General features: G+C 41.0%; 1 long non-coding RNA gene across 1 annotated transcript; it reads right to left on the reverse strand.

Moving 5' to 3' along the window:
- Positions 1 to 306: 306 nt before the first annotated feature.
- Positions 307 to 24,620, reverse strand: LOC142160220 (uncharacterized). Its single transcript, XR_012693103.1, has 3 exons — positions 24,321 to 24,620; positions 16,380 to 16,517; positions 307 to 671 (listed from the first exon to the last, which is right to left on the reverse strand). It is a non-coding gene; the product is annotated as an uncharacterized LOC142160220 (long non-coding RNA).
- Positions 24,621 to 26,128: the final 1,508 nt, after the last annotated feature.

Consider the following 26,128-nt stretch of genomic DNA (forward strand, 5'->3'; position numbering starts at 1 on the left):
ACAGCCCAGGGGCCTCGGGCATCCAGGGGGCCCTTGACAGTGCTCAGCGGCGTTATTGATCAATGCTGCTGAGCCTGTCACTGATGTCCTTCCGCGGCCCTCAGTAATCTCCTTACTGAGGAGATCTCGTGAGTCTCACTCTCACGAGATCTCCTCAGTAAGGAGCTAACAGCGCGCCGCGGAAGGACAACACTGACAGGACAACAGAAAGAGGAAAGTGGCGCGCTTGTGGTGCGGGGAGGCAGGCGGCTCACAGGGGGGGGCGGCTCACTTGGGAATGGAGGCCCCCTTAGACCAGGGGCCTCCATTCCTTTAATCGGCACTGCACTTACCTGTGTATGTTGAGTGGGACGTAGATCTCAAAATAGGTACAACTAAAAGTATTATTTACAAGTAGTATTTGCTCCAGGCACACATCAGCTGTATAAGTGTGTATACTTATGCCCAACGATAGGGGACAGATGTGGACTGGAAGTGTTCATTGTAAATACAAAACTTGCAATGCCATATTTGTACACAATACAATAATATAACAGATGTGTCATATACACAATTGAGAGTAGTGTCTTGAGTTACTAATAAAGATGCATTCACCATATAAAACAAATTTATTACAAACACCTTCACATCCATTGTTTTCACTGGTAAATATCCAAATGGAATCTTCTTTCCTGCAGTAGTTCAAATAGAAAGAACAAATAAGTAATGTGAAAATGAAACAACTTAGTACTTAACGCCAGGGCAATAATATGTTATCAGCTGGTTAGGTAAATAAACAAGCAGCCAGTAAAACGCAGCTAGAAAGTGCTGATGTTGGTCGTCAGCATCATGTATCATCACACCAGCCCTCTGGTAGCCGCGAGAAATACTCCTTCTAAGATGGGCATATGGGAATGGGTCCAGGTCTCTGCATGTCACACTTACATGAACATACCCTTACTGTGCTCAGCTTAGGCTGGATACACACTACAGAAATGTGTTATCTGTATTGATTTTATCAACGACTGATAGATAACAAAAAAAGTTGATTTATGTACACACTATACACGTTTTACAAGATTTACCCTCAGATCTGTGCTCTTCACCTGTCATAACCATCTGCTGACGAGATCATGACCCTGTAAACTCTATGGAGACCCTGATAGTGAGTGCATACACACTGCAGGATTGGAATGACATGTTTCAGCGATGAACGAGAGTTTTAGTCTGGTATAAAAATCTCTTTCAAAGACACTATGTGGTTAGGAACAATAATTGCTCATCGTTGCAGCCCACACACTAATGCGATATTGGGCCAATTGGTCGTTTATCGTCTGATTGCCCTGATAAACGGCTGCAAACACTGTAGTGTGCCCAGACTTACACTTACAAAACACTTACTACTATTGGTGCTCTTTACCAAGTGTGTAACTGGGCTCTCTATTAGGTACATAATTGTACTCACTATTAGGTACATTACTCGGCTCACTATTAGGTACATAACTGGACTCACTATTCAGTAGATAACTGGACTCACTATTTGGCAGATAAATGTGCTCACAATTCGGTACATAACTGCAGTTGTGGAACTACCATTGGTGTAGCAAGTACAGTGCACCAGGCCCATGGAGATAATGGGGCCCACTGCATGGCAGATGCAGAAGGTCAGGGGCCCAGATTCTCTCCTCCCCGCCTCCCTGCACCAGGACCTACAGCTCGCTTGTTCCGCCTCTGTATAACTGTGCTCACAATTTGGTAGATAACTGTACTCAAAAATCTCGATACAGACACATTTTTTGAGCAGTGCAGAAATCTGTTTCTTATGCCACAAATACAGGCATATGCCCAACCACAAATGAGGCCTTAAGTGTTCAAAAAGTGTACTATTGGTGATCTTTGCCAAGTGTGTAACTGGGCTCACTATTAGGTACATAACTGGGCTCACTATTAGGTACATAACTGGGCTCACTATTAGGTACATAATTGGGCTCACTATTAGGTACATAACTGGGCTCACTATAAGGTAGATAAATGTGTTCATTATAATGTAGATAACTGCTCACTATTAGGTAGATAACTGTGCTCACTAATATAGTTCTTAGCTCTTCATGTGTAAACCTCCTCCAGTGGTGCCCTCACCCAAACTGTTTACAATTAAAGGTGAACGCTTCTTAAATGCGTGACAAAAGAGTGATAAATAGATCACTGTAACAATTGCTGTTTCTATATTCTTAGTAACATTCCCCAAGCAGACCGTGATTGCAGAGTCTTGCAGTCATGGCCCATTTGGTGCTAATGATTGTGTACTATATTCACTTTTACTTCTATACATGTATTTTCATGTTTCAACTCAAGTGAAGGGAAACAGTCTGATCTATGCACTCTGCATGAAAAGGTTGTGTGTCATTGCTGTGCTTGGTGGGGGGGGGGGGGGGGGGGATAATAAAAAAGGGAGATTTCTTACCTATACTAGCACACTTTCCAACATAGCTTTCACTTAAAGTAAGTTCAAGCAGTTTAAGTATATATGTGTGTACTTAGTTGCGGTAAATGCCCAGCAGGAATTTGGTAAAATATATTGCTTATATTGTGGGAATACTGATCCCATTTGTTGTCAAGAAGAACCAAGAAAAATAATTGTAATATATAGAGATTCCCCAAAATAATCGATAAGCCCCCGGTTTTATCCACCACTTTAAAATAGCTGCAGAACAGGGGTGTGATTGTCTTATAATTAGACCTTCTGCTCACATCCCCCTCCAAAGCGTCACACAGCCAGGGCTGTCACACAAACCATGGAGCCAGGGGGGAAACATTTGCACGGAGCATCCCTCTGAGGTCTGAAGAGGCGATGGAGCTATAATGCTCTGCGTCATACCTAGGGGGTAATGCAGCTTTAGGTGGGTGTGGGCTGCACATTTTGAAAACATTGTAAATTTAGCTAAAATATGAAAGAAATAAAACGTTTTTCATTCAACCTGTTGTGAATTGCTCTACAGCATACAGCAATTATGTGAGAATAATTTTAAACATCAATCTTTAGATTAAGTAATGCAAATACAACTAGAGATATGACCTGTAAGCTAGCAGCACTATGATGCAATGGTACACACCATTGGTCAGATTAATTAAACTTTCTAAAAAGGAAAAGTGACGTCCCATAGCAACCAATCAGATTCCAGCTATCCTTTTTAAGCACCTGAGAAAATAATAGCTAAAATATGATTGGTTGCTACTGGCAACTCTTCCAATTTTCCATTCTAGAAGGTTTGATAAATCGACCAACTTTATTATACGAAAGTCTACTGGACTCATATGCTGCTTCACCAGTCCAATACAATGGGCCCAAGATTTGCCCCTAGAATTTGCTGTCTCTGAAAATATTCAGACTTTTCAACATTGCAAAGTACAATTCCTCTAATTCTGTACAATAAATGTACTTCTCCTTATTCCTGGGACTCTGCCATCCTTAAATGCACCTGCTTGAGAGCAAAACGTGCCTTTATCCATTCGGATTGTAAGCTTTACCTTCTGCTCTAATACCACTGCGCACAATGTATTTGCCCTGGACGTACAGCACACCATATTACGTTGTTGCTTTCGAAATAAAATATAACAATAATAATATACACAGAGCACATTTATAATGATATACAGCAAAAACTATATACGATACAAAACTGGCCATCGAATGCAAAAGGCACTAACATCCAAGTGTAACCCTCTTCTAAAGCAACATCCACCATAATCCAAACATCAAACTATATTTTCCTTAAGAAGTGTAATTACTGTGATCTTTATTTAGATTAAATGTATCAGCAGGAACACAGCAAAAAACATTGTACACCCACCCAAGATGGAAACTGCTGAGGCACTATGAGTTTTAGGATATGGATGGAAAACTAGACTTCGACGTTTTGGTGGTGGATCAAATAGTTTTAACTTGATCTCTGAATGTTGCCTGAGCCAACGGTTTGTTTGTCTTTCCCCAGTTAAAGCTGAATGATTTTATGAAGGAAATCACACTCTGCCACTGGACTGGTTCCTTTTTTTCCTTGAATGCAAAAAGTTGACTTAAAATCCTTTTCAAAAAAGGTGCAAGGGTCTAACAAAGAAAAACGGGAGTGTGTGAATTCTGTCCCCTCCGCTCTATTCATCTGGGTCATTTTCACATCCTTATATAAGAAAAAAAAAGGAGTATGAACCTGCCCCTTTCAAGGAAATTGCCTCTGATGGCAAGAAGTCAGGGGAGGTTTAATGAGTGTCTGAAGCAGCCAACACTTGTTAATAGGGTTAGTACTGGTCAGGATGGCATCATCTCACTTCATCCTCTGAAGTTGAAGAGTTGACCTTTTCCCCTGATCTTTATGGCAAGGTTATAATTAACCCCTTCAAAACGGAAGCAGTCCCAGATTTCTCAATACAGCCTTGCAAATGTAACTCATCAAGTTTTGGACATAAGACGAGAAACACACTTACTTTATCTCAAATTATCATTTATTTGCACAATAATATCAGATTTGTTTCCTGTGCGATAATTAGTTTGCACAAATAAAGTGACATGAGAAGTTAATTCCATAATCTACCAAGAAAAAGGCACCCCCCAACATATGAAACAGCCAAATACTATAACGTCATTTTATTAGGAAGAAAAGCCTTATAGCTTCTCGTTTAATTATATACGTATCATTGCCAATATTTAAACATAAACATTATTTCTCATAGAAACATGCAAACACAAAAATATTATTCCCTTATTGCCAGCTAGGAAAAATCATGCGTAACAAAAAAATATATAATTCATTGCTTGCATGGAGTCAAACACATCTCAAAATGCCTCTAGTTCATAGACCTTAGCATCATGCCTGGCATAAGTCAGGTGTAACAGGTGTGTGAGCTTTCACCCCACCATAGTGTAGACATGCGGCTTGACAGTGTTAGTAGTAAATGCTAAAGTCGCATTATCCTATTTGTACACAATATAATAATGTAATGAATCGTCATATATACAAGAGAGAAAGGCTTTGAAAGTTATTGATACATGCAAAAGTCCAGTTCAAATATATAATGAAATACAAAATACTTATTAAATTCAAATATACGTTGACTTCCTCTTTACTAATAAGCTGGGAGTCTTCTTTCCTGCAGTTATCCAAATGTAAATATCAATTAAGTGATGTGACTAGACAGCCGAGACTTCATATAATAAAGCCAGGGCACTAATTAAGTACACAATCCGAGGAGGCTATCTAGTGCTGCTCATCATCATTGCGTATAGTTGTATCAACCCTTTAGCACCCTCCATCTGCACATACATCCACATCTAATGATGTTGCATCTACATGGACACACCATTACTGTACTTAGTCTATACTTGCCCACCTCGCTTCTCCAGGTGTATAGAAACGTAAGTCAATACACAAATGTTACACACAGGCCTCCGGTGCGCACAGAGGTTCCTGGACAGAGGAGTTGGTTAATTACAGCCTTATAGAACTCATTGATGGTTTAGCATCCAGTTGTGGTACATTGGCCTATCATGTTCTCGTGTACACAACACTGCATTACAGGAGGATGATAAACCAGACATATGTAATACATGGTGCCCGTAAGATAGTCATGAATGGTGTCATTCAGTTTCTGGTCACCCAATCACGCTGTACAGTATACACACTAAGAATATATGCCCAGGTGGACATATTTTGAATCTGGTAAACACAGGGATGGGGCTAGAAAGGGCCATTTGCATAGGTTGTAAAGTGTAAGTATTCCGCAAGAGCTTTGTGACATGAAAGTACGGAACTCTCCATTGATGACTTTGGAAAAAGTACAGACCAAGTGTATGGGTAGCATGGTGGCACAGTGGTTAGCATTGCTACCGCACAGCATTGGGGTCATGAGTTTGATTCTCACCAGGGCTTTTATTTGTGTGCCTTTCATATGTTCTACCCATGTTTGTATGGGCTTCTTCCCATCCCAAAACTTACTGGCTTCTGACAAAATGGACGCATGTGTGTGTGTAAGGGATTTTAGATTGTAAGCTCATATAAAGCGGTTTAAGATAAACTCTATGATCTTAGCGCTGCGTGACATTCCTGTCATGGAATTAAATTATAACTCTCATTTAAAATAAGTAGAGGTATGGCAAATGGAATAAAATAAAGCATATTGTGCAGCTTTTATCAGCAAAACTTTGCCTCTCCTTGGAGGATTAGCTTTCAAGTGTACAGAGCTCCGTTGGTAGAGTCACCGACTGATCTTCTCTTTTAAAATGTAATTATCTATGTCATCTCTGTTACAATACCACACCACATATCAAGACACAGTGAGGTCCCAGACACCATACTTTATCCAAAGGGGGTCACTTCATAAGTTCACCTTTTCCAAAGATTCCGCTATAAAGACGACCTTTTCTCCCATTGTCTTGTGTCTATTACATGCTCCTTTAAGAAGAAAGCCAATGTTTATGTTTGTACACAGCTTGTGTAGCGGCTAGGTTGGTTTCAAAAGACGAGATCTTCAATCTGGAGGGCACTTGATTTCCTGTCATTGACAGAAATTAGGGGTATACCTATTCCTTAACAGCCATGCAGTATAACACTTGCTGTGAGCAATTGACACTTATTCATCCCTTTGTAGAGCGCAAGTCTGAGGAAACCATTATAAGCCTGTCTGGAAACAGGGTCATTTGCACTGAGTCTCCATTTGACCTTTAGGACACAGCCTGAAAGCCTCTTCTTTAATAAAGATCAAGCTTCCTTCCTCTATAACACAGCCATTTACATAGTACAGGACAGGTACAGGGTGCAAAGCAAGGTGTTAATTCCGAAATACCGACCTCACCAATCACATGGGTAGCTTAGTAATAGATAACAGCAATGGTGGAAAGTTTTATTGACATCAAATGCAAATCTTTGCAAAGCCAATACGACTTTGTTCATTTGTTTAATAGACCATAGGATAAATAACATTTACGAGGCCAGTAATGTACCATTCTATCTAAAGAGCTACTAAACACTAAAGAGTCATTATTTTGCTACACCTATTACTGCCCCTATTCTCAGCCTCCTGGCTCCATCCAGGTCTGTATCAGAAACCCTGCAGGGGGAAAGAGTTCCAAAGGAAAATACCATGCTGCTTCTCAGGCAGGGATCTAGACAAATATCGGTATCGGGTCATGTTTAACGTACATCTGCATAACAAAATTATACTGTGTGAACGAGACTTTAAATATATTAAAAAAAATAAACAACCAAAAGTGTACAGAACCAGGTATGGCTTTGGAGATCCAATAAGAGGGGTAAACAACAGCCTACAAAGTTCAGAGCAGAAAGATCTTTAAAAACAAAATTCAGGGCCAAACAATCTACCAGTTTGCACCACGTGTGACCATCCAAATGTACCCTGTTAGTAACTGAGGAAGATTTTTACAACATTTTTGTTGACCCTTTGTCGTACTATGTGGCATGCTCCTTCATTGTAAGGGTATCGGAGTACAGTATTCCATGGTGTCCCCAAAAAAATCTGTGTTCTGCAACATTTTGGTTTGTATAACAATATATCACAAACACAAACTTATCTTCCAACACAAACTTCTGTCCTAAGAAACCTATGTTTGGTTTAATCCTGTATTCAAGAAATACTGCAAGGAGACATTTGATACAAGGGATACTCTTCCTCCCTGTGTTACCCGGATGGCCAGGCAGTTCTGTGTAATTGTCCCTGTCTTTGTGATTCTTACCTAGGCCAATCCGTGATAGGTTTATAGCCACTGACCGTTTAAAACCAAGGTCATAAGTGAACACAGTATATTAATATACTCCTGTAATTATAAACCTGCATAAGTAATAAGCAATGAGGTCATTAGATTAATATTCATTAAGGACACCTGTGTATTATAAGGAATAACATCATCTACATATCATATCACTGCCCGTCGGCATTTTCTGTCCTATACTCCATCGGCCTCAGCCTTTAGGCTCTGCTTCGTGTCCTGGTGAACCTCACTTGTGGCCCCAGTCCTTACCAATTACAGCTGGGGCCACAGTGAAACTCTGTGGGTCATAAGACTGGACTTAATTTATCCTTTGCCCGGTGCAGCTGGACCTTTGCACTGGACCTTGATGACCTACAGTCCCTGACGTGACAAGTTTATTGAAATTATTTATAATGTCATTTTATTGCATTTTAAATGCTCTACTTCATTTTATATTAACTTATAAAACCCAGTATAGGAATGGCGACTGGCGAGTGGCGTTACATCTAGTATACAGATAAGATACATTCTACTGTGCAGCTATGTCATGGCCAGCATCTATCATGGTTTACTATGGTGGTCAGTATACAGCAGTGAGGTCAGACAGATAATGCAGTATTAGGGTTCAGGAGTAGACAGAGGATTGCATATGCCACTCCCCCCCCCCCTCCCTTAAATATCAAGACTCTACTATGACATAGAATATGGTCTATTTTGTATATTTAACCCCATCTCCCCACAAAAGTCCACAAAGAGTCCATCTATTCAATATACAGGGTGATAAATGTTAAATTAAAAAAAAATGTAAAAATAGAGAATTGTAGAAAAAATAATATTGTTGGTTTATGAAAAAACAAAAGGTAGGAGATGAATGCACCTGAATTACTGGCACAATATGGATAATACATATCACACACTGTCACGGGCACTAGGAGTCTTTACCCAGGGATCACCAGGTGATAGGCTTACCAGAGCAGTATAGGTGGTAATATGGTACTCTGGTAGCAGGGTGATCACGGAACAGGAAATAGCAGATGATGAGATGCTCAGGAAAGTCTATGACTAGCAGCACTGGCAATATGGAGGTAGTAATACACGAGGAACTGTATGGACAAAGGACACGTGAAGGTAGTCAGTGGTCTGCGGTAGCAAGTTGTACCACTGCTATAGTGAGGAGGAATGTCCAACAGAAACGAGGAGGTGATGAGAGTCAGCGGTCTGCGGATAGCAAGTTGTACCGCTGTCTGAGTGAAGGAATGGAATCCAAGTGGAGGTATCCGGGGAGTCAGTGGTCTGCGTTAGCAAGTTGTACCACTGCTATGTGAGAGGATACTGGAACAGGTGAAACTGTAAACAGGAGTCAGTGGTCTGCCACTAGCAAGTTGTACCACTGAATATATATGTGAGGAGGTGCACGGGGAGAGACTGCAACACAATATATACACGGGCACCTTGACTTTGATCCACAGTAATATGCACAATATAAATGTATAAATGACTGAACAACACTGCCAATATAGAAAGTCTCTTGAAGTAATCCGGCATGAGATAACACAGTCAATGATGGCAATAGAGTCAGCAGATAGTACACTCCAGAGGAGAACCAACACAGTCAATGATGGCAATAGACTCAGCGGATAGTACACTCCAGAGGAGAACCAACACAGTCCAGCAAGGTATGCAATACACAGCACAGTCAATGGGAAGTATGCATACCGTGGTTCAGGAGAAGGCAGTCAGACAGGAGTGCAGAGATACCTGAAGGGCAGGAGGCCAGCAGGATACAAAGTCCCTGGATGGTTGAAGCCGTGGTCTAGCAGGTGCAGCGCACAGGTAGGTAGACCAGCAGGGAACACAGGAAGGCGTGGAGAGCGGATCAGCAGTAGATGGATGAGTAGCGCTGAGAAGTAACAGCAGCGGGTCTCTGCGGGAACACGGAGGTAGCCAATAGCAACCAGCAGGTGCAGTAACGATGGGACACCGGAGCAGAGTTGAACTGGAACAGTTGATCACGGAGAGTAGCGGGTAGCAATAGTGGCAGCAGACTCAAGGAAACACGGGAGAGTTGACAAGGGCTGAAGACTGAAGCGCACAGAGGCAGCGGATAGGAATCAGCTAAACAGTCACGATGAAACACAGACGGGTTGCAGGTTGAAGACTGTAGTGCACGGAGGCAGCGGATAGGAATCAGCTAGCAGTCACGATGATGAAACACAGACGAGTTGCAGGTTGAAGCCTGTAGTGCACGGAGGCAGCGGATAGGAATCAGCTGGCAGTCACAATCATGAACAGGTGAGTGGATGTGAATGAAAGACTGTAGTGCACGGAGGCAGCGGATAGGCATCAGCTAACAGTCCCAATGATACATGGTAGAGTTGAAGTGATTAGAAGACTGTAGTGCACGGAGGCAGCGGATAGGAATCAGCTAACAGTCCCAATGATACATGGTAGAGTTGAAGTGATTAGAAGACTGTAGTGCACGGAGGCAGCGGATAGGAATCAGCTCACAGTCACGATGATACAGTAGATGGTAGAAGTGGTATGGGAACCACAGTAGTAGAAGTGGTTTGGAAACCACAGAGGTAGAAGTGGTTTGGAAACCACAGGAATCAGCTGGGCTGAATAAACGAGGAAACACAGGAACACCTTCAGAGACTCATGAGGAATGAGACTCCAAGATCAGGCAACGTGGTGTTGACCACAGGTGCTTAATATAGGGAGGTTGCCTGATCTGCCAATTTAGTTAAAGGAACATACACTGGAGGTATGGAAAGGGCTGCACATGCGCAGTCCCTCAGGATGGAGGACGGCCACGGTTCCTAAATGTCCGGGAAGAAGCACTCACAGTCCGGTGAGTGACACACACACGTATACATATCACACATATACATATCACACACATATAACATATCACACATATGCATATCACACATATACATATCACACAAACATGTACATATCACACAAACACATATCACACATATATATATATATATATATATATATATATATATATATATATATATATATATCACACACATATACATATCACACACATATACATATCACACACATATACATATCACACATATACATATCACACATATACATATCACACATATACATATCACACATATACATATCACACATATACATTTGTGTAGGTTTCTAGACACCTTTTTTTATCCCGTTAGACATGTTGATAGACAGTTCTATATCTCATGTGGTGACGTCATAGTCAAGATCAAGATGAATGGCCAGGAAATGCTGCAGCATTTAGCGGAAATCTCTGTAGGACTTTATTGTGCCAAAATGCTGGATCTGCTCACCAGCCAAACCCAAGATCTCACCCAATGAAATACCTGTGGTGTTATGATGCATCTTAAAAAGTTAAGCTAGCCGAATGGCTCATTATCACCATGTGTGACCACAAGAGTGATCTTCACATCTCCAAACTCATTTCCCCCCAAATTCCTCCTGCCTCTTCCGCTCTGCCAATGACCACCGCCTCACCTCCCTACTGATTACCTCTTCACAGTCCTGCCTCCAAGAATTCTCACCACCTCTGGAACGCTCTCCCACGCTCAATTAGATTATACACTAGTTTCCAAGGCTTCAAATATACCCTGGAGACTCATCTTTACATCATAGCCTACCAGCCCTCCTCCTATCTCATCCTCCTTGTCAAGCAGGGGCTGGCTGGCTGGCTGGCTGGGGGCGCATCTACCTTCCGGCCGGTCATTAGTAGGCTACCTTAGGCTGGGTCACTTGGCCACCTGCATTTTTTTTTCCTTCAAAATAGGCTGTTGAGTCAAGTCTTGCTCCCCAGGCTAAAATTTGCCAGCCCTCCCCTATTGTCAAGCCCCCACACCTACTCCTCCACTCAGTGATACCCTCTTTGTGATATTGATCTTCCCTCTAGATTGTAAGCTCTTATGAGCAGGGCCTTCTTTCCTCGTGCTTTCCTGCCTACACTATCCTATCCGCCCCCGTACCTTTGACATACACTCTCAGTCCCTAGTGTATAGTGCTGTTTCTCACATCCACACTCCTGGGTACAGGCTTGCTTCACGCTGGCACAATCCCTGTTTTCTCCCTGTGTTTTCTCTGTTCTCCCCCTCTATGCACTTTACAACACATTAGTGTGTGCTCATTGTGTAATCTGTTGTTCTTCCCTAGGGTTACTCCTGACTCTGTGCTCTGACCCCCTATGTATAGGGCAACGGACCCTTTGTGGTGCCTTATAAATAAATTCAATTATTATTAATAATAATAAAATGTGATCAAAATGAATGGGATCTTTTATGAGCATGTTAGTAAATTGGGTCTGAAGACGATCTCTTTTGGCCAGTTCGTTGTCATGTTCTGCTGACAGACTCACATTCTCTCCTCTGAGCTTCAATTGTGGCCATAGAAGATCCACTACCACCTGGGTCAGCGTTACCTTGGGGAATTCTTGGATTCTATAAATAGACTCTTATATTTATTTGACAAGTATTTTGATCATAGATTTTCTTATAAGCAAATGGGTCACATAACATGAAAATAAAAGTTAACAGTCACAGCAGATGACAAGAAAAATACAATCCTTCACTGAATTATCTTGTAATCAAACAGTTTCAGGTCAATTAGTCAACTCCCAAGTAGTGACTGGCATGTTTGTAGAGGTAAATGCATCTTTTGTACAGACAAATCATCCCAGCTTGTCCGATTATCACTGTATTGATGCTCACATGATAAGAACTCTCCCTGACATTGTGGTTTATGCCCTAGTGAAAGATATGCAGATAGCGCCCCACCAGACACTGACAGAAACATAGAGAGACAAGCATTTTCCCTTTCATCAGCTGAATTACATAACAAAGGGAAAGAGAACGCAAGACAAAAAAAACAACTTTACGAGACATCTACATTAAATGAGACGCTGTAAAACATTAGTCTTTGTGTATAGAGAAGCACCAGATCACATTACACTGTAAGAATAAAACAGCACTTTTCCCCGAAATGGGGGTGTATCATTTACATATGCCAATTTAGTCACTAAAACTTACTTAACTTATCAAATTAACAGCTATAAAATACAATGTTCTGTAGACATCAGTATTAGGCTGAGATTATACTACAGGGGTTCCAGCTGATTATTGAGCCAATCACCCGATAAATGACTGTTCTGTCCAATATTGCATTAGTGTGTACACTTCAACGATGAGTGATTATCGTTCCATCGCTCATCATATCATTTCATTTAATCTTTAAACTGAACTAAAAATCTCATTCAACGATGGAACGATGTCCTTCCAATCCTGCACTGTGTATGCACTCAGGATCAGGATCTCCATAGGAGTTTACAGAGTCATGGGGGTATATTTACTAAACTGGGGGTTTAAAAAAGTGGAGATGTTGCCTATAGCAACCACTCAGATTCTAGCTATCATTTTGTTGAATGTACTAAATAAATGATAACTAGAATCTGGTTGCTATAGGCAACACCTCCACTTCTTCAAACCTGCAGTTTAGTAAATATACCCCATGATCTTTTCAGCCGATGGTTATGACAGATGAAGAGCACAGATCTAATGGTAAATCTTGTAAAACGTGTATAGTATGTACACATGAATCGGCTGCTGATCGGGACTTCTTTTTTTATCAGTCTTTGATAAAATCATTATAGATAACACATCAGGAGAATCTTCAATTGATTGTTTTTCTGAGGTGAACAGAGAAGAAAATAATTGATTTGAGCCTACAGCCTTCCCATGCTGCCTGCCTGTATAGGAGTTTAATTGGTCAACATCATCATTCTTCATTTTGCACACTGATGTCTTTAAAAAATAAAGAAACATTATTCAGTTAGGATTACTTTTTTTCTAAATTTGTTTTAGTCTCTCTTATTAATGATACCATTATACCAGTTAAATAATTACTTTTAGTCTTAAATTAAAAGCTTTCTTCTGCTTATTACTTTTCTTACCTCCCTGTTCAGCCACATGTAATTATATTTATTTACAAAAGTCTCTTATGATGCACAAGCTTTGCTAACAGCAGTTAAAAACAACACTAAAATAATCATTTGAAAGGGTCCCGTACACATTTAAATATTCTATACTCTGAAGGTGTACAAGGACAGTACCACTACATCTATTTAGCTGCAGCTCTCCCTCACAGTGCGGTGGACGGAGCGCTAAGGAAGGCTGTAAGCAGGGTCACTGTTAGTTGGTTGACATGAAGGTCTCAATGAATTACAGACCAAAAACAGAACATGCAACTTGCTCTATCATCCATTTAGGAGAATCAGTGAGTCTGACCGTTTCAACAGTTATTACTATTTACTAGAAGGATCCTTTCAGCCAATTTGGTACATTATGGCCAAACTGGTTCAACATCACTTAGGGTCAGTTGAGCTTTGAGATCTGGCCATCCAATTATGACAATCTTCCTGTATTTGTGTGCCCATTGGCCGACTACACTGCTTGGGTTCCAGTTATTTGGATTGATCACCATAAAAGGATCTTCGCTTTCTGGCCATCCACATGCGTTGCCAAATTGGATACACATTTTCTATTCAGATCAAACAACAAGATCTGCCAGTGTGGGCAGCATCAACTGAAGATGGCAAGGAGGCACTATGTACATCAAATGGACGATTACACATACTGGGCAGGATAGACCGTTGCATGCGTAGCCTAAAACCATGGACTCATCTGGGATTTCAACCACATTTGTCAAATTACGTAGCACGCAACTTGTGTCTGTAATTAGATTTGCAGGTATCTTGCAGCTTGAGAAGGTGGATAATTTGCACTACGCACAGGTGCAGTATACGAAGGGCATGTAGATGCTGGTTAAGGACGTCCCTTTCAGAAGCCTCATATTTGGGTTGGATATCTTTAAGTAACTTTATTGTGAGATGATTGAACATTAACTAGGTTCAACTTTTGGGGTTACTGAGGATTGATGCACCTTTTCTCTGGACGCATTTAATGCTAGATTTATTGTTTTTTGTTGTGTGTACCTTAATATGCGTGCAACTCAAAATGCAGATGTGGAAACGCAGTGTGCAGCTGCTTCTTAATGCTCTAAATCAGGCCTGCTGTATATAAAATGCTGAATATTACAAGAATACCTTTCCCATAATACAGGTCTGGCCAACCTGTGTCTCTCCAGGTGTTGTGAAACTACAAGCCCCAGCCTGCTGTGCCAGTAGATAGCCGGCTGAGTGCTGGCAGGGCATGCTGGGACTTGTAGTTTCACAACACCTGGAGAGCCGCAGGCTGGCCAGGCCAGCCATAATGGATTAACTTGACATTTAGGTTTAGTAGTTTAATTAGCCTGATGAATATTATTCAATGGTAAAGTGCTATAACAATAAATGTTAATGGTTACGGGGTTACTAGATGTAAGCAGCAGAGAATAAAATGAGTGGGGTGAGAACAGTCTATATAGGTCAATTGCTGGTTATTAAAAGTGTTGACCATATTACAGGACGGCTGTTGATGTTAAGGTTTAACAGGTTTCAGGGAGAGGGCAGAAAGAGTGCAGCAGACGGCACTGAAAGCCAAGATGCCATGAAAGCCGTGTTATGGTTCTGCACATCTAGACTGTGCTTGTTGCTGTAAACTCCTTTCCAGTAACATGCAGACTCTGGGTTAGATTTAGTTTCTCCATACAAAGCACAATTTAATCTTTCTTCAATAGCTGTTTAACTCCACCATTTCCTAGCGCTGCCTGTAGCATTAAACTGTCGTACTGTGCATTTGGTACCATTCATGATTATGCCGGCTGTGAGACTATAATTAATGGAGTAAAATGTGCAATTGTGATGGACATTTAATATGTTTGGGAGATGGTGACTGCGGATATGATTGTAACTGTTATTACCAATATTATAATTATCCTGTATACATATTACTAGGGGATCATGATACAAATAATTAACATGATGTAATAGCATGAATTAGAGGTGAAGTTGACCCTGCCCAAATGAGCTTTCAATCCTAGTGGTGCAGGGAACATGTCATACCTAAGGTAGCGGAATAACTATTGCAGCTATTGCGGCACGGTAGCTTAGTGGTTAGCACTTCTGCCTCATACATTGGGGTCATGAGTTCGATTCCCGCCCACGGCCTTATCTGTGTGGAGTTTGTATGTTCTCCCTGTTTTTTGTGGGTTTCCTCCCACACTCCAAAAACATACTGGTAGGTTAATTGGCTGCTATCAAATTGACCCTAGTCTGTCTGTGTGGGTGTATTTTAAGGAATTTAGAATGTAAGCCCAAGTGGGGCAGGGACTGATGTGAGTGAGTTCTCTGTACAGCGCTGCGGAATTAGTGGCGCTATATAAATAGCTGATGATGATGATGGGAAAGTGTGTCTGGCTATTATAATGCAGAAGCACGGTCAGCCACCACATTTGAAACAGCCACAGAATCACCATCATTTATTTCTAAAACGCCACCAGTTCTGCAGCGCTGTATTATTATTCATTTTTATTTATAAGGCGCCACAAAATATCCACAGTGCCGCACAGGATACAAACAGTAGGACAGTACAGGGTAGAACAGTACGATACAATAAACAAGTCACACTATAACAAAGGTATAATAAAGAAATATAATATAGCTGTACAGATAATATTTGTCACTTACATCAGTCCCTGCCTCTTTGGAGACAGGGCCATCTTTTCCATTGGGCACGATGGGCAGCTGCCCGGGGGCCCCACGGGCAAGGGGGCCCCATATGCAGGGCACTTAATGAGAATAAATAATCCTGCAAAAGAAAAAAACCTGCAAAAAAAACCTACAAGGGTCACTGAGCAAGTACATCTATCTATCTCTATCTCTATATATCTATATCTTATCTGTATCTGTATACATCTATATATCTATATCTAGGGGCCCCGGTGCACTGCTTTGCCCGGGGGCCCATAATGTTGTTAAGATGGCCCTGATTGGAGACACAGACACACACACACACACACACACACACACTTAAATTTGCAAGCAGACAACTAAGCTACTAGTATATTTTTGGAGTGATAGAGGAAACCCACGCAAACACAGGGGAAACATACAAACTCCACACAGATAAGGCCCTGACTAAGACTCAAACTCATGACCCCATCCATCTGCTACCAGAATGATTTCACTTTATGCTGCATGGTTACTCTTGTGGCTATCCGCCAGCTCGGAGTATTGGTGTGCCTGGTATTTTACTTTGTATTAGTCCAACTGCTGGACATTTGTTCCCCATGGCGTGTTCGCATAAGTTGTTTGTGCAAAGATGATTATGTGGGTGGTAGGGACATAGAGCCCCTTTACTGCATTCTCCCTCTCCTGCACTGCAGATGGGATTTGGACGTCAGGCAAGAAGACAGCAATCCAACTACCCAACACTCTTGCTGGAGAGAATGGTTAGAAGGACCACTCTACATACAGAGCAGTTACAGACAGACAACTCATTTTAGTATATTTTTTAGTAGAATTTTCTTTACATTTTAGGGATTTATGATTTGGTAAAGTTGGTTAGTTGGTGAAATAGGAAGTACATTTATCGTTAGGCGTTATGGAAACAACTTAATATACTGCACAATATTGAATCATATTCAGTATTTGCATTTTGTTGTGATTCGTGAATCACTAGATTTACAGGACAATGGAACGAACATTCTAGCAAGAGATACATATCTACCTCAAAATGTTATAAAGGGTAATTTAGTGTATATGAACATACATAAAACAACCAGAAAAACAAAATATTATGAACATACATGAGTCCAATTACTTGTCAGTTACTGACTGGTTTATAACAAACACTAATCCTACCAGCGATGGACATTATTATGGTTCTTATCACATGTGATAGTCTGTTTAATTTTTTTATAATATTGCTTGGAGTATGCCTAGAAAAGTGCTCCCCAAAAGTGTAAAAGAAAGGTGCAAAGTGCGTATAAAGATGAGGCTATGTACAACAGCTAAAAGATGGAATAATGTTATACTACAGCTCTGATGTATCAGATGAAGTAATGTGGGTATAAGTAGTTGCTATTTTATTATTATTATTATTATTATTATTATTATCATCATTTGCTTGTAGGGCACCACAAAATTTGGCAGTAGTACAAACAAGGTAGACGTATTTCACATAAACATGCAACATGACTGGTAAACGCGGCATACAAGGTAAGTATGCTTTTTATTTATTTATCCACCAAGCGAAAATTTTATTCAACTTAAATGAAATTACCCTGGATCCAATCAGTGTCGGAACCTAATCACATTTGACACGTCATATTGTCTGCCTGGTCCAGGGTCTTACAAACTAGATTGTGAGTTTGTCTATCATCTATGAAGGTAGGCACTCTTTTTTCAAAAAAACAAACAAAACATATTTTATTTTGAATTTTACAGCATTTTTACAGTATAACATCAATATCAAAATGACAATAAAAGCGATACAAGCCAGGTAAAAAAACATAAGAAGAGAAAAGAGGGGGGATGTAGAGGGAGGGGGGTTAGTTTGGGATACTTAGGGGAGGGAATGTCTGATCCAGCACTGAGCAATATGCAATATAGCAAATAGCAAATGGTCGGTCAATTCAGGACATAAAAGTCGTCAACACTGTGGTAATAGACTCGGCTAGAAAGCAGTCCCATGGTGGGAAGCCAAGGGCTTCAAATGGCACGAAATCAGTTAGGGCGGTCATTGATAATACTCATGATATATTCACATTGGTATCACCGCTGGGAGAGCAGTGGGTTCTGGTTGTTTTCAGGTCTCTGCAGTTGCACATTTAGCAGCATTAAGTATATGGCCCATCAGTGCCATTGTGTATCTGTCAACGTCTGTCATGGTGGTAACTTTATGAATCAGCTTATGAACACTTCGCCAGAATCTCATGATCTTGGGGCAAGACCACCAAATATGGTGAAACGAACGTCATGTCCACAGAGTCTCCAGGATGACTTTAATGAAGCAGGATACATAGCGTGCAGGTGGGTGGGGGACCATGTACCAACTATAAAGTACTTTGTACAAATTCTCTTTAGTACACACACATATAGAGTTCTTAGCAACCATAACCCTGATCTGAGTATTTATTTATATTAAGTTCCTCCCCCCATTTCTGCTCATAGCAGATGGTAGGCACCCTTTATAGATATGGTATCACAGTTTAAAAATGCTGATTGATGAGTAACAATGGCTTTTCTTCATCTGTACAGTATATGAATGTGGAATTCGTATACGCCCAATCAGTAGTCATTTTTTTTATTCCTCCACTGTAATTTAACTGCTGTAAATAAACGGACACTATACAATATAAAACCTCCCTGTAACAATGTAAGCCCAATAGTCATTACGTTGATCTACTGCGGACAGTGTTCAGTTCAGCGAGTAGGACAGAGAGACAAAAGTTTCAAACTTCTTTCACCCTGTAGTAATAAATTCACTATATTGCTTCCAAATAAGAAAAACATAGCTGGATACAGAAGTAAAGAAGGATACATTCTTGTTTTGTTTCCACATATGCTACAAAACAATAGGTTATGACTCAGCAGAAGATGATCGGAGGAAAAGGTCATTGGCATTGATTAACCTGAGGTTACACGGTCTACTGAGATGGGGATTAGTGGGGAAACAAGGGTCCAGTTTTAGCACATACTGTAGATCACATGTAATGTATCAGCATTGTGCCGTCAGTCTCAACAACTTTATTCTATTCCATTATCTTCGGTTGTAGCCAGATCCCATGTGTTTAAAAACCATGGTTGTGAAACTTGTGTTCTCATTCATTTGTTGAATAAACTTTGGAGGGGCACAAACCATAGTCACTGGATGAATTTCAACAAAATCCCAAATATGTTTTTTAAAGGTATATCTGATGAGGATGAGGACATGGTATTATTGCTGACCTCTAAGTGCTCAGTTTTTTGTATTCAAGTAAATAGCCTTTGTGTTCACAGCTCCTAGCAAGAGCTTGCGGACACCGAATCTCATATAAACAGGAATAAAGGGAAACATTGCCTCTGACACTAGGAATACCAAAATAGGGTTTACAGGATTAGGGAAACAGGGCTACCGACTGTTACCTAGCATCCGTCACTTACCCAGCTCCCACCCATTATTCCCCGGCTAATGTAGATAATGTGAGATTGAGAACATTGCACAGCTAAGGTTAGGTACACACTATAGGAAGAATAAACGATTAGCGATTTACAAAAGACAGGGGAAAAAAAAATCCTGTTAAGCATCGAGATTCACACAGCAGGGATCCGCCCTCATGCTCTCAGCCTGCATTCCAAGGTATGTGTGCCTGCCTCCCCCCCTCATCTGTCGTTCCCCCCTCATCTGCCGCGTTGCAACAATGTCGTTCCATTGCTGAACGAGATTTTCAAGTCAGTTTGAAAATCTCGTTCAACGAGATGACTTTGGAACGACCATCGGTCTGTCAGGCACCGTCCCCGCTTGTCCCCTTCAGCCAGGGACGGACGTCATTCCGTTATTATTGTGCTTCCGCTCTGGCCTGCTGGGACCGGCACTAGAGGCGCATGTGCGTCCGTTGCTACGGCAACGAGACGCTTCTTTCCGCTTCCTAGCTGACCGCCAAAATCACTGTCCACCAATCACAGTTGTGTTCTCTATTTTAGGGAGGCTCTAGCACCATTAGGGTGCCAGAGTATCTAGGTCTCCCTATGTTCCAGCACTCCTGTACTTGTTAAAAACCTCTGCCTGATTTCCTGTGTACTGACCCGGCTTCCCCTGACTCTGCTTTGGATAATCCTTTGGCGTTTTCTCAGCTATCTGGTTTTGACTTCTGGCCTTCTGACCTCGCCTGCTCCTCTGTACTTCGCCTGCCTGCACAGTTTGACCACTGCCTGTACGACTACGTTTGTTCACCCTTCACCTCGCCGGTAGCTATCTGGGAGGGCCGCGACCTGCACGTCTCTTGCAGCGAACCCCAAACTCTCTTGCGGGGGTCCCTGGTGAAGACCAGAGGCGTGTTAGACTCTGTGCCTCCTTGTTTAGCAGCACAAATACCTGCAGGTGACCTTCAGCCTGAGATACTCTGTGACGCGGTCATCGTTTCACTGTACACACTAAGGTGATACCGGGCCGAATGGTCGTTTATCGTCCCATTGGCGCAATCATCGGCTGAAAACCAACTCCAAACTTCACCAAGTAGGTCACATAGTGATGTGCAGTGTATATGGTGGTATGCAGTATTTATGGTGATATGTGGTGTATTGGCGGCATACTTTGTGAAGTTTGGATTTTGGTGCGTTTCAAAACCTCTAGGTTACTTCTTCATCTGTTATCAGGAGGTATTTGCTTCACACCACTGGATCTATTGTGGGACTGATCTCTACATCTTTTCTCAATATCGCTGGCTGAAGAAACAGATGAGTATTATCTTTATCACTTCCAATATCTACTCTATGTGCACTTTGTTATGTTTTCAATCATTGGAATGTTTATTCACACACAGCTGGTGTGGAGCAGCCTAGGAGCACTTTATATATTGTACCCTAAACCAGTGGTGATCATATATTATTATCATTCTCTGGACAGTAGCGTTTTGAAGTTTTGTGACCATCATATGCAAAATCTGGACCGTGTTAGATACAGTGTCTGAGATATTTATAATATATATTGCTGCACCTGATGTTTACATTGATCCAACTCCACGAGTAATGCCATTGATGTTTCATGTTTTTATCAATATTAATATAATGTATTAAATATTTATATTTTATCTAAGCTTAGCGCTCTCCTGCTTTTTTTGCTATTGTAGGTTAATTGGCTGCTATCAAATTGACCCTAGTCTCTCTCTCTGTCTGTGTGTGTATGTTTGGGAATTTAGACTGTAAGCTCCAATGGAGCAGGGACTGATATGAGTGTGTTCTCTGTACAGCACTGCGGAATTGATGATGAAGAAATGCACAGTGGCTTTGTGGTTAGCACTTCTGTCTCACAGCGCTGGGGTCATGAGTTCAATTCCCGACCATGGCCTTATCTGTGTGGAGTTTGTATGTTCCGGTTTCTTCCCACACTCCAAAAAAATGCTAGTAGGTTAATTGGCTGCTATCCCCAAAAAAATCTATCTCTCTCTCTGTGAATGAGTTCTCTGTACAGTGCTGCAGAATCAGTGGCGCTATATAAATAAATGGTGATGATGATGAATATTTCAATGGATAGGAAAATCTAAGCTTGTTGTTTTGATTATATTTCTTAACTGCAATATTGGGTTATTTTGCTAATATGTGACAGAAGTGAATAATCACCCATTTGCTTTAATTAGTTTAACTATTACTAGAAAGCTGTTTGTTAGTACATTCTACAAAATGACAGCTAGATTGGTTGCTATGGGAAACATCTCCACTTTTTGGAGGCAAAGGATTTCAACCCCAGCTGCCATCTTTGCGGAGTCTGTATGTTCTACCTGCGTTCGATTTAGTTTCTTTTTTGTTTTGTGATTTTCTCAATGTTCCAAAGGCATAATGGTAGGATAATTGTCTTCTGGCTAAATTGGACCCTCCAACACGCTCATGCACACAGCCAAGCTTGTGCAGCTAAATGTTTACTTGAAGCCAGGGGTGTAGGAATGAAAATTTTCATGGAGGGGCAAAAGGCCAAGGACTACTATACAGCTTGGAGCCCCTTTTCCTTGCACTTGGTATCTCGATTTACGACAATTATAACAGTGACTGTAGATATACGTAGACTTCCAATCCTATGTTAATTTTTGTTAGTGTTTCAGGAGTTTATTTTACTAAAAACAATATTTATACATTATTAAATAAATATTATTATTAATATTAACTACCAATCAGTACAATAGCTGTTAGAAAGATAACGATAAATTCAATTGTCCATTTTAAAAATTTACACTTTCCATAGTCATTAATCTAGTTTTTATTCAGATTTCTTTGATAGCCTAATATTATTTGATTTGGAGTATTTTTAAATCTATAGTCACTGCCTCACTAGTTATAGTTTGTGCTATAAATTTAAATTGCTATATCTCATGTTTGTTACTGGACGCACCGCACGAAATTCAGGGTAAAAGTAAAGTGAATAGTTGTTCATCATCAATACAGGTTATTTATTAAATGTTTATGAACGGAACACTCAGTTTTATAAATAAACAAATGAATCTGTATTAAATCCATACTAAAGTAATTTATATTAAAGACAGACAGTCTGCAGGAGGAGGTTTGCATGCACCTCTGAAGAAGGACATTTTGCAATTTTTTTGCCAAAAGTCAGCCATTTTGGAGGGAATCAAGTTCAGATCCTGGGACCCACGCTGGTGCAGATAAGTAAAAAAAGATGGTGTTAAACTTAAGTTGTGGAACTACAAGTCCCAGGATTAAGCAAGGATACAAGCAGGGGATTTTACAGTTGTTGCTACAGTAAGGTTTGCATACTGTGACTGTTGGTTGTACTTTGATACAAGTGATTGAAAGCATACTGGCCTACTTTCGGCAAGTTCTGTCCAGGAGAGGGGCGTGAGTCGAGGGCAGGAGGGGGGGTGCGGCCAAATGCATCCTTTTGGCGTGGGGAGTGGGGCCAAAAATTACGCAATTCACGGCGAAACGCAACATTTTGGGAAGGCAGTTGTGGGATGAGGGAGACTTGCCTGCTCTCCCGGGAGTCTTTGAGACCGACCCGAATTTTGGGAGTCTCCCGGACATTCCGGGAGAGTTGGCAAGAATGATTGAAAAACCCCTAAAAGCTGCAAACTGGACACATGCTGCATCCATGCCATGCTGGCATCCATACAGAAGGGCCCCAACTTGCAGTGCACTGCTCCATCTGTGTGTTGTGTTTGAGTGCTGCCAGTGTGTGTGTTTGGCAGTATATTGTATAGATATAAGTAAATATATATATACATTCACCCCTTGAGATAATTTCCAGTACCAGGAGCCAGTAAGGGAATATACTGATATATTATTCCAGTGTATAAGGTTGTGACAATTAAATTTTATGTCTTATGCTGTTGATATTATTGATTTGTTGAGAGTTATTGTGTTAACCTGGTATTCTACTTTCATCCACACTGTCTTATCATTGTTTATGATCACACTATTATTTCAAACTATACCAAAGTCTAGTTTTCTATAAAATCACAAAAGCTGCATTTAGTGGTTCCAGTTCAATAAATGTGGCTGGTTGGCTTCTGCAGCACAGTGTGTCAGAGAGTGTTAGTATTGGGCAGGGGGTTTACCGAATCTTCCCCTGGTGAATTTCAAGAACACCCCCCCAGAAGAGAAAGCGGCGAGTCAGGTAGAGGCACTGAAAACCAAGCAAAGAGGTGAGAAGCACCTACATCATTCAATGTATATACATCATCACAACACATAATACAGAAGGGGGTGTTACATATATATTTGATTCCAGTCAGTCATGATGTTACTATAGGTATAGATAAAGCACAGCAGCAATGTAATCTATAAATTGCAAATAACCTATTACTACTTAAATAAATACAATTCAATTATAATAAAATGCATTTTTTAACTGATTCTCGGCTGCTGAGTACATATAACTTTCCATGTTGAACAGACCTAATTTTACCAATATCTCACCTTCATCTGGTGTTTCCACTACATGGAGATCATCGTCAGGGTGAGGGTCTGACTCCGAGCTTTCCTGTCTTGAATTAATGGAACTGATCCGTGGTCGCTTTGTCAGTGACTCAGTACTTCGACCGCCAAAAAAAAAAACTGTAATGCTTTTCTGTACCATGACTGAGTCATGGGTGTCTGGGACTCTGAGGAGCAGGGGAGGAGGAGAGGACCTGAGAAGGGCTGGCCACTATACTGCCTGCATGTTCCATGTCACTGACAGTGGCTGCAGTGCAGTGAGGTATTGAGGGGAGAGGGGAGGTTTGGAGGCTCATCAGAAGAACCTTCCTGGCTGTCAGTTATCTGCATTCAGTGACATGGAACATGCAGGCAGTGTATTGGCCACCCTCACTTCTCCTCAGGTCCTCTCCTCGGTGTCCCAGCCTGTCAATCACATAAGCCCCGCCCTCAGACTGCATAATCATGTTACTGTACATGTATCATGTCTGCACGTGTGTGTGTGTGTGTGTATATATATATATATATATATATATATATATATATATATATATATATATACATGAGGATGCACTCAATTCACAATAAATCAAAACTTAAAAAGCTGTGCATAGCCCATACTTCGAATAACAGGATCCATAGTTGTTCAACAAATGAACAGACCAGCACCAGCGGTAAGAAAAATACAAAATCTAATAGAAGAAAAATCAAAAAATATATCACACACTATTGTGATATTCTATTTTTCTATTTTTCTCTATTACAATGTGTACTTTCCTGGCTGCTGGGGTGCTGGTCTGCTGGTCTGTTCATTTGTTGAACAACTATGAAATATATATATATATATATAATGTCTGTGTGTGTATACAGTATGTGTGTGTGGGTGTATGGGGAATGAGTGTTGACAGGGTGAGTGAATGTGTTAATGGGTGCTGGTAAGGTGAAATGATTGGGTTAATCAGTGCAGGGTGGGAGGGTTATTAGGTGCTGAGTGGGGGTGTTACTGGGTCAGTAGGGTGGTGGGTGCTGTGTGGGAAGATCTTCAATTATGGGAGCTGACAGAGTGGATGAAAATGTTATTTGGTACTGGGAGGGTGAAATGATGATAGAATGTAGAGGAGAAGGTTAATGGGGGATTGATGGATTTTGGAGGGAACGGTTTCATAGGGCGTTCAGTGATTTGTGATCATGTGTGTATTGGGGGGAAGGGCTTATGGTGACAATGAGACAGCTGCTAATGTTGTAAACCGTCCGCAATCATTTGCTCTCTCTGGACCAATGTCGTACAACTTACAAGAATAATCAATGGGAAGTGCAGCTTCCCGAGCTCGTGTGTCTGCTAATGCTTACTGCAAATTGTGATAGCAAAATGAGAGGGGCTTCTAGGAAAGAAAAAAAAAAGCGTTTGCAAGAAGTAAATGTACGCAGAACAAACATGAACTTCATTTTTTGGTAAACTGAAAGGACAACAGTTGGCGAATTCAAATAAAGCTGTGATCGCTTCATCCCCATTTTCATTCCATTCATCCCCATTCACTTTTGTGTAGAAGTTTATGGGGGGGAACAAAACACAAGCTTTGCCCCCCCAACAGAAATCCTGGGGGGAGGGGGGGCAATTGTCCCTTCTGCACCCCGGTTCCTACACCCCTGCTTGCAGCCATCAACAGCTAGGCCTCCCTCATTAGCGGCTCTTAATGGCAAAGTATGGCAGGTACCCCACTTGGAATACATTACTATCATAATACATGACCCAATAAATTCTGCAGCACATGGTATTTTTGGAATGCCCACTATGAACATTCTTCCTAAGA

This window comes from Mixophyes fleayi, chromosome 6, assembly GCF_038048845.1.
Source record: "Mixophyes fleayi isolate aMixFle1 chromosome 6, aMixFle1.hap1, whole genome shotgun sequence".
NCBI classification, from domain to species: Eukaryota; Metazoa; Chordata; class Amphibia; order Anura; family Limnodynastidae; genus Mixophyes; species Mixophyes fleayi.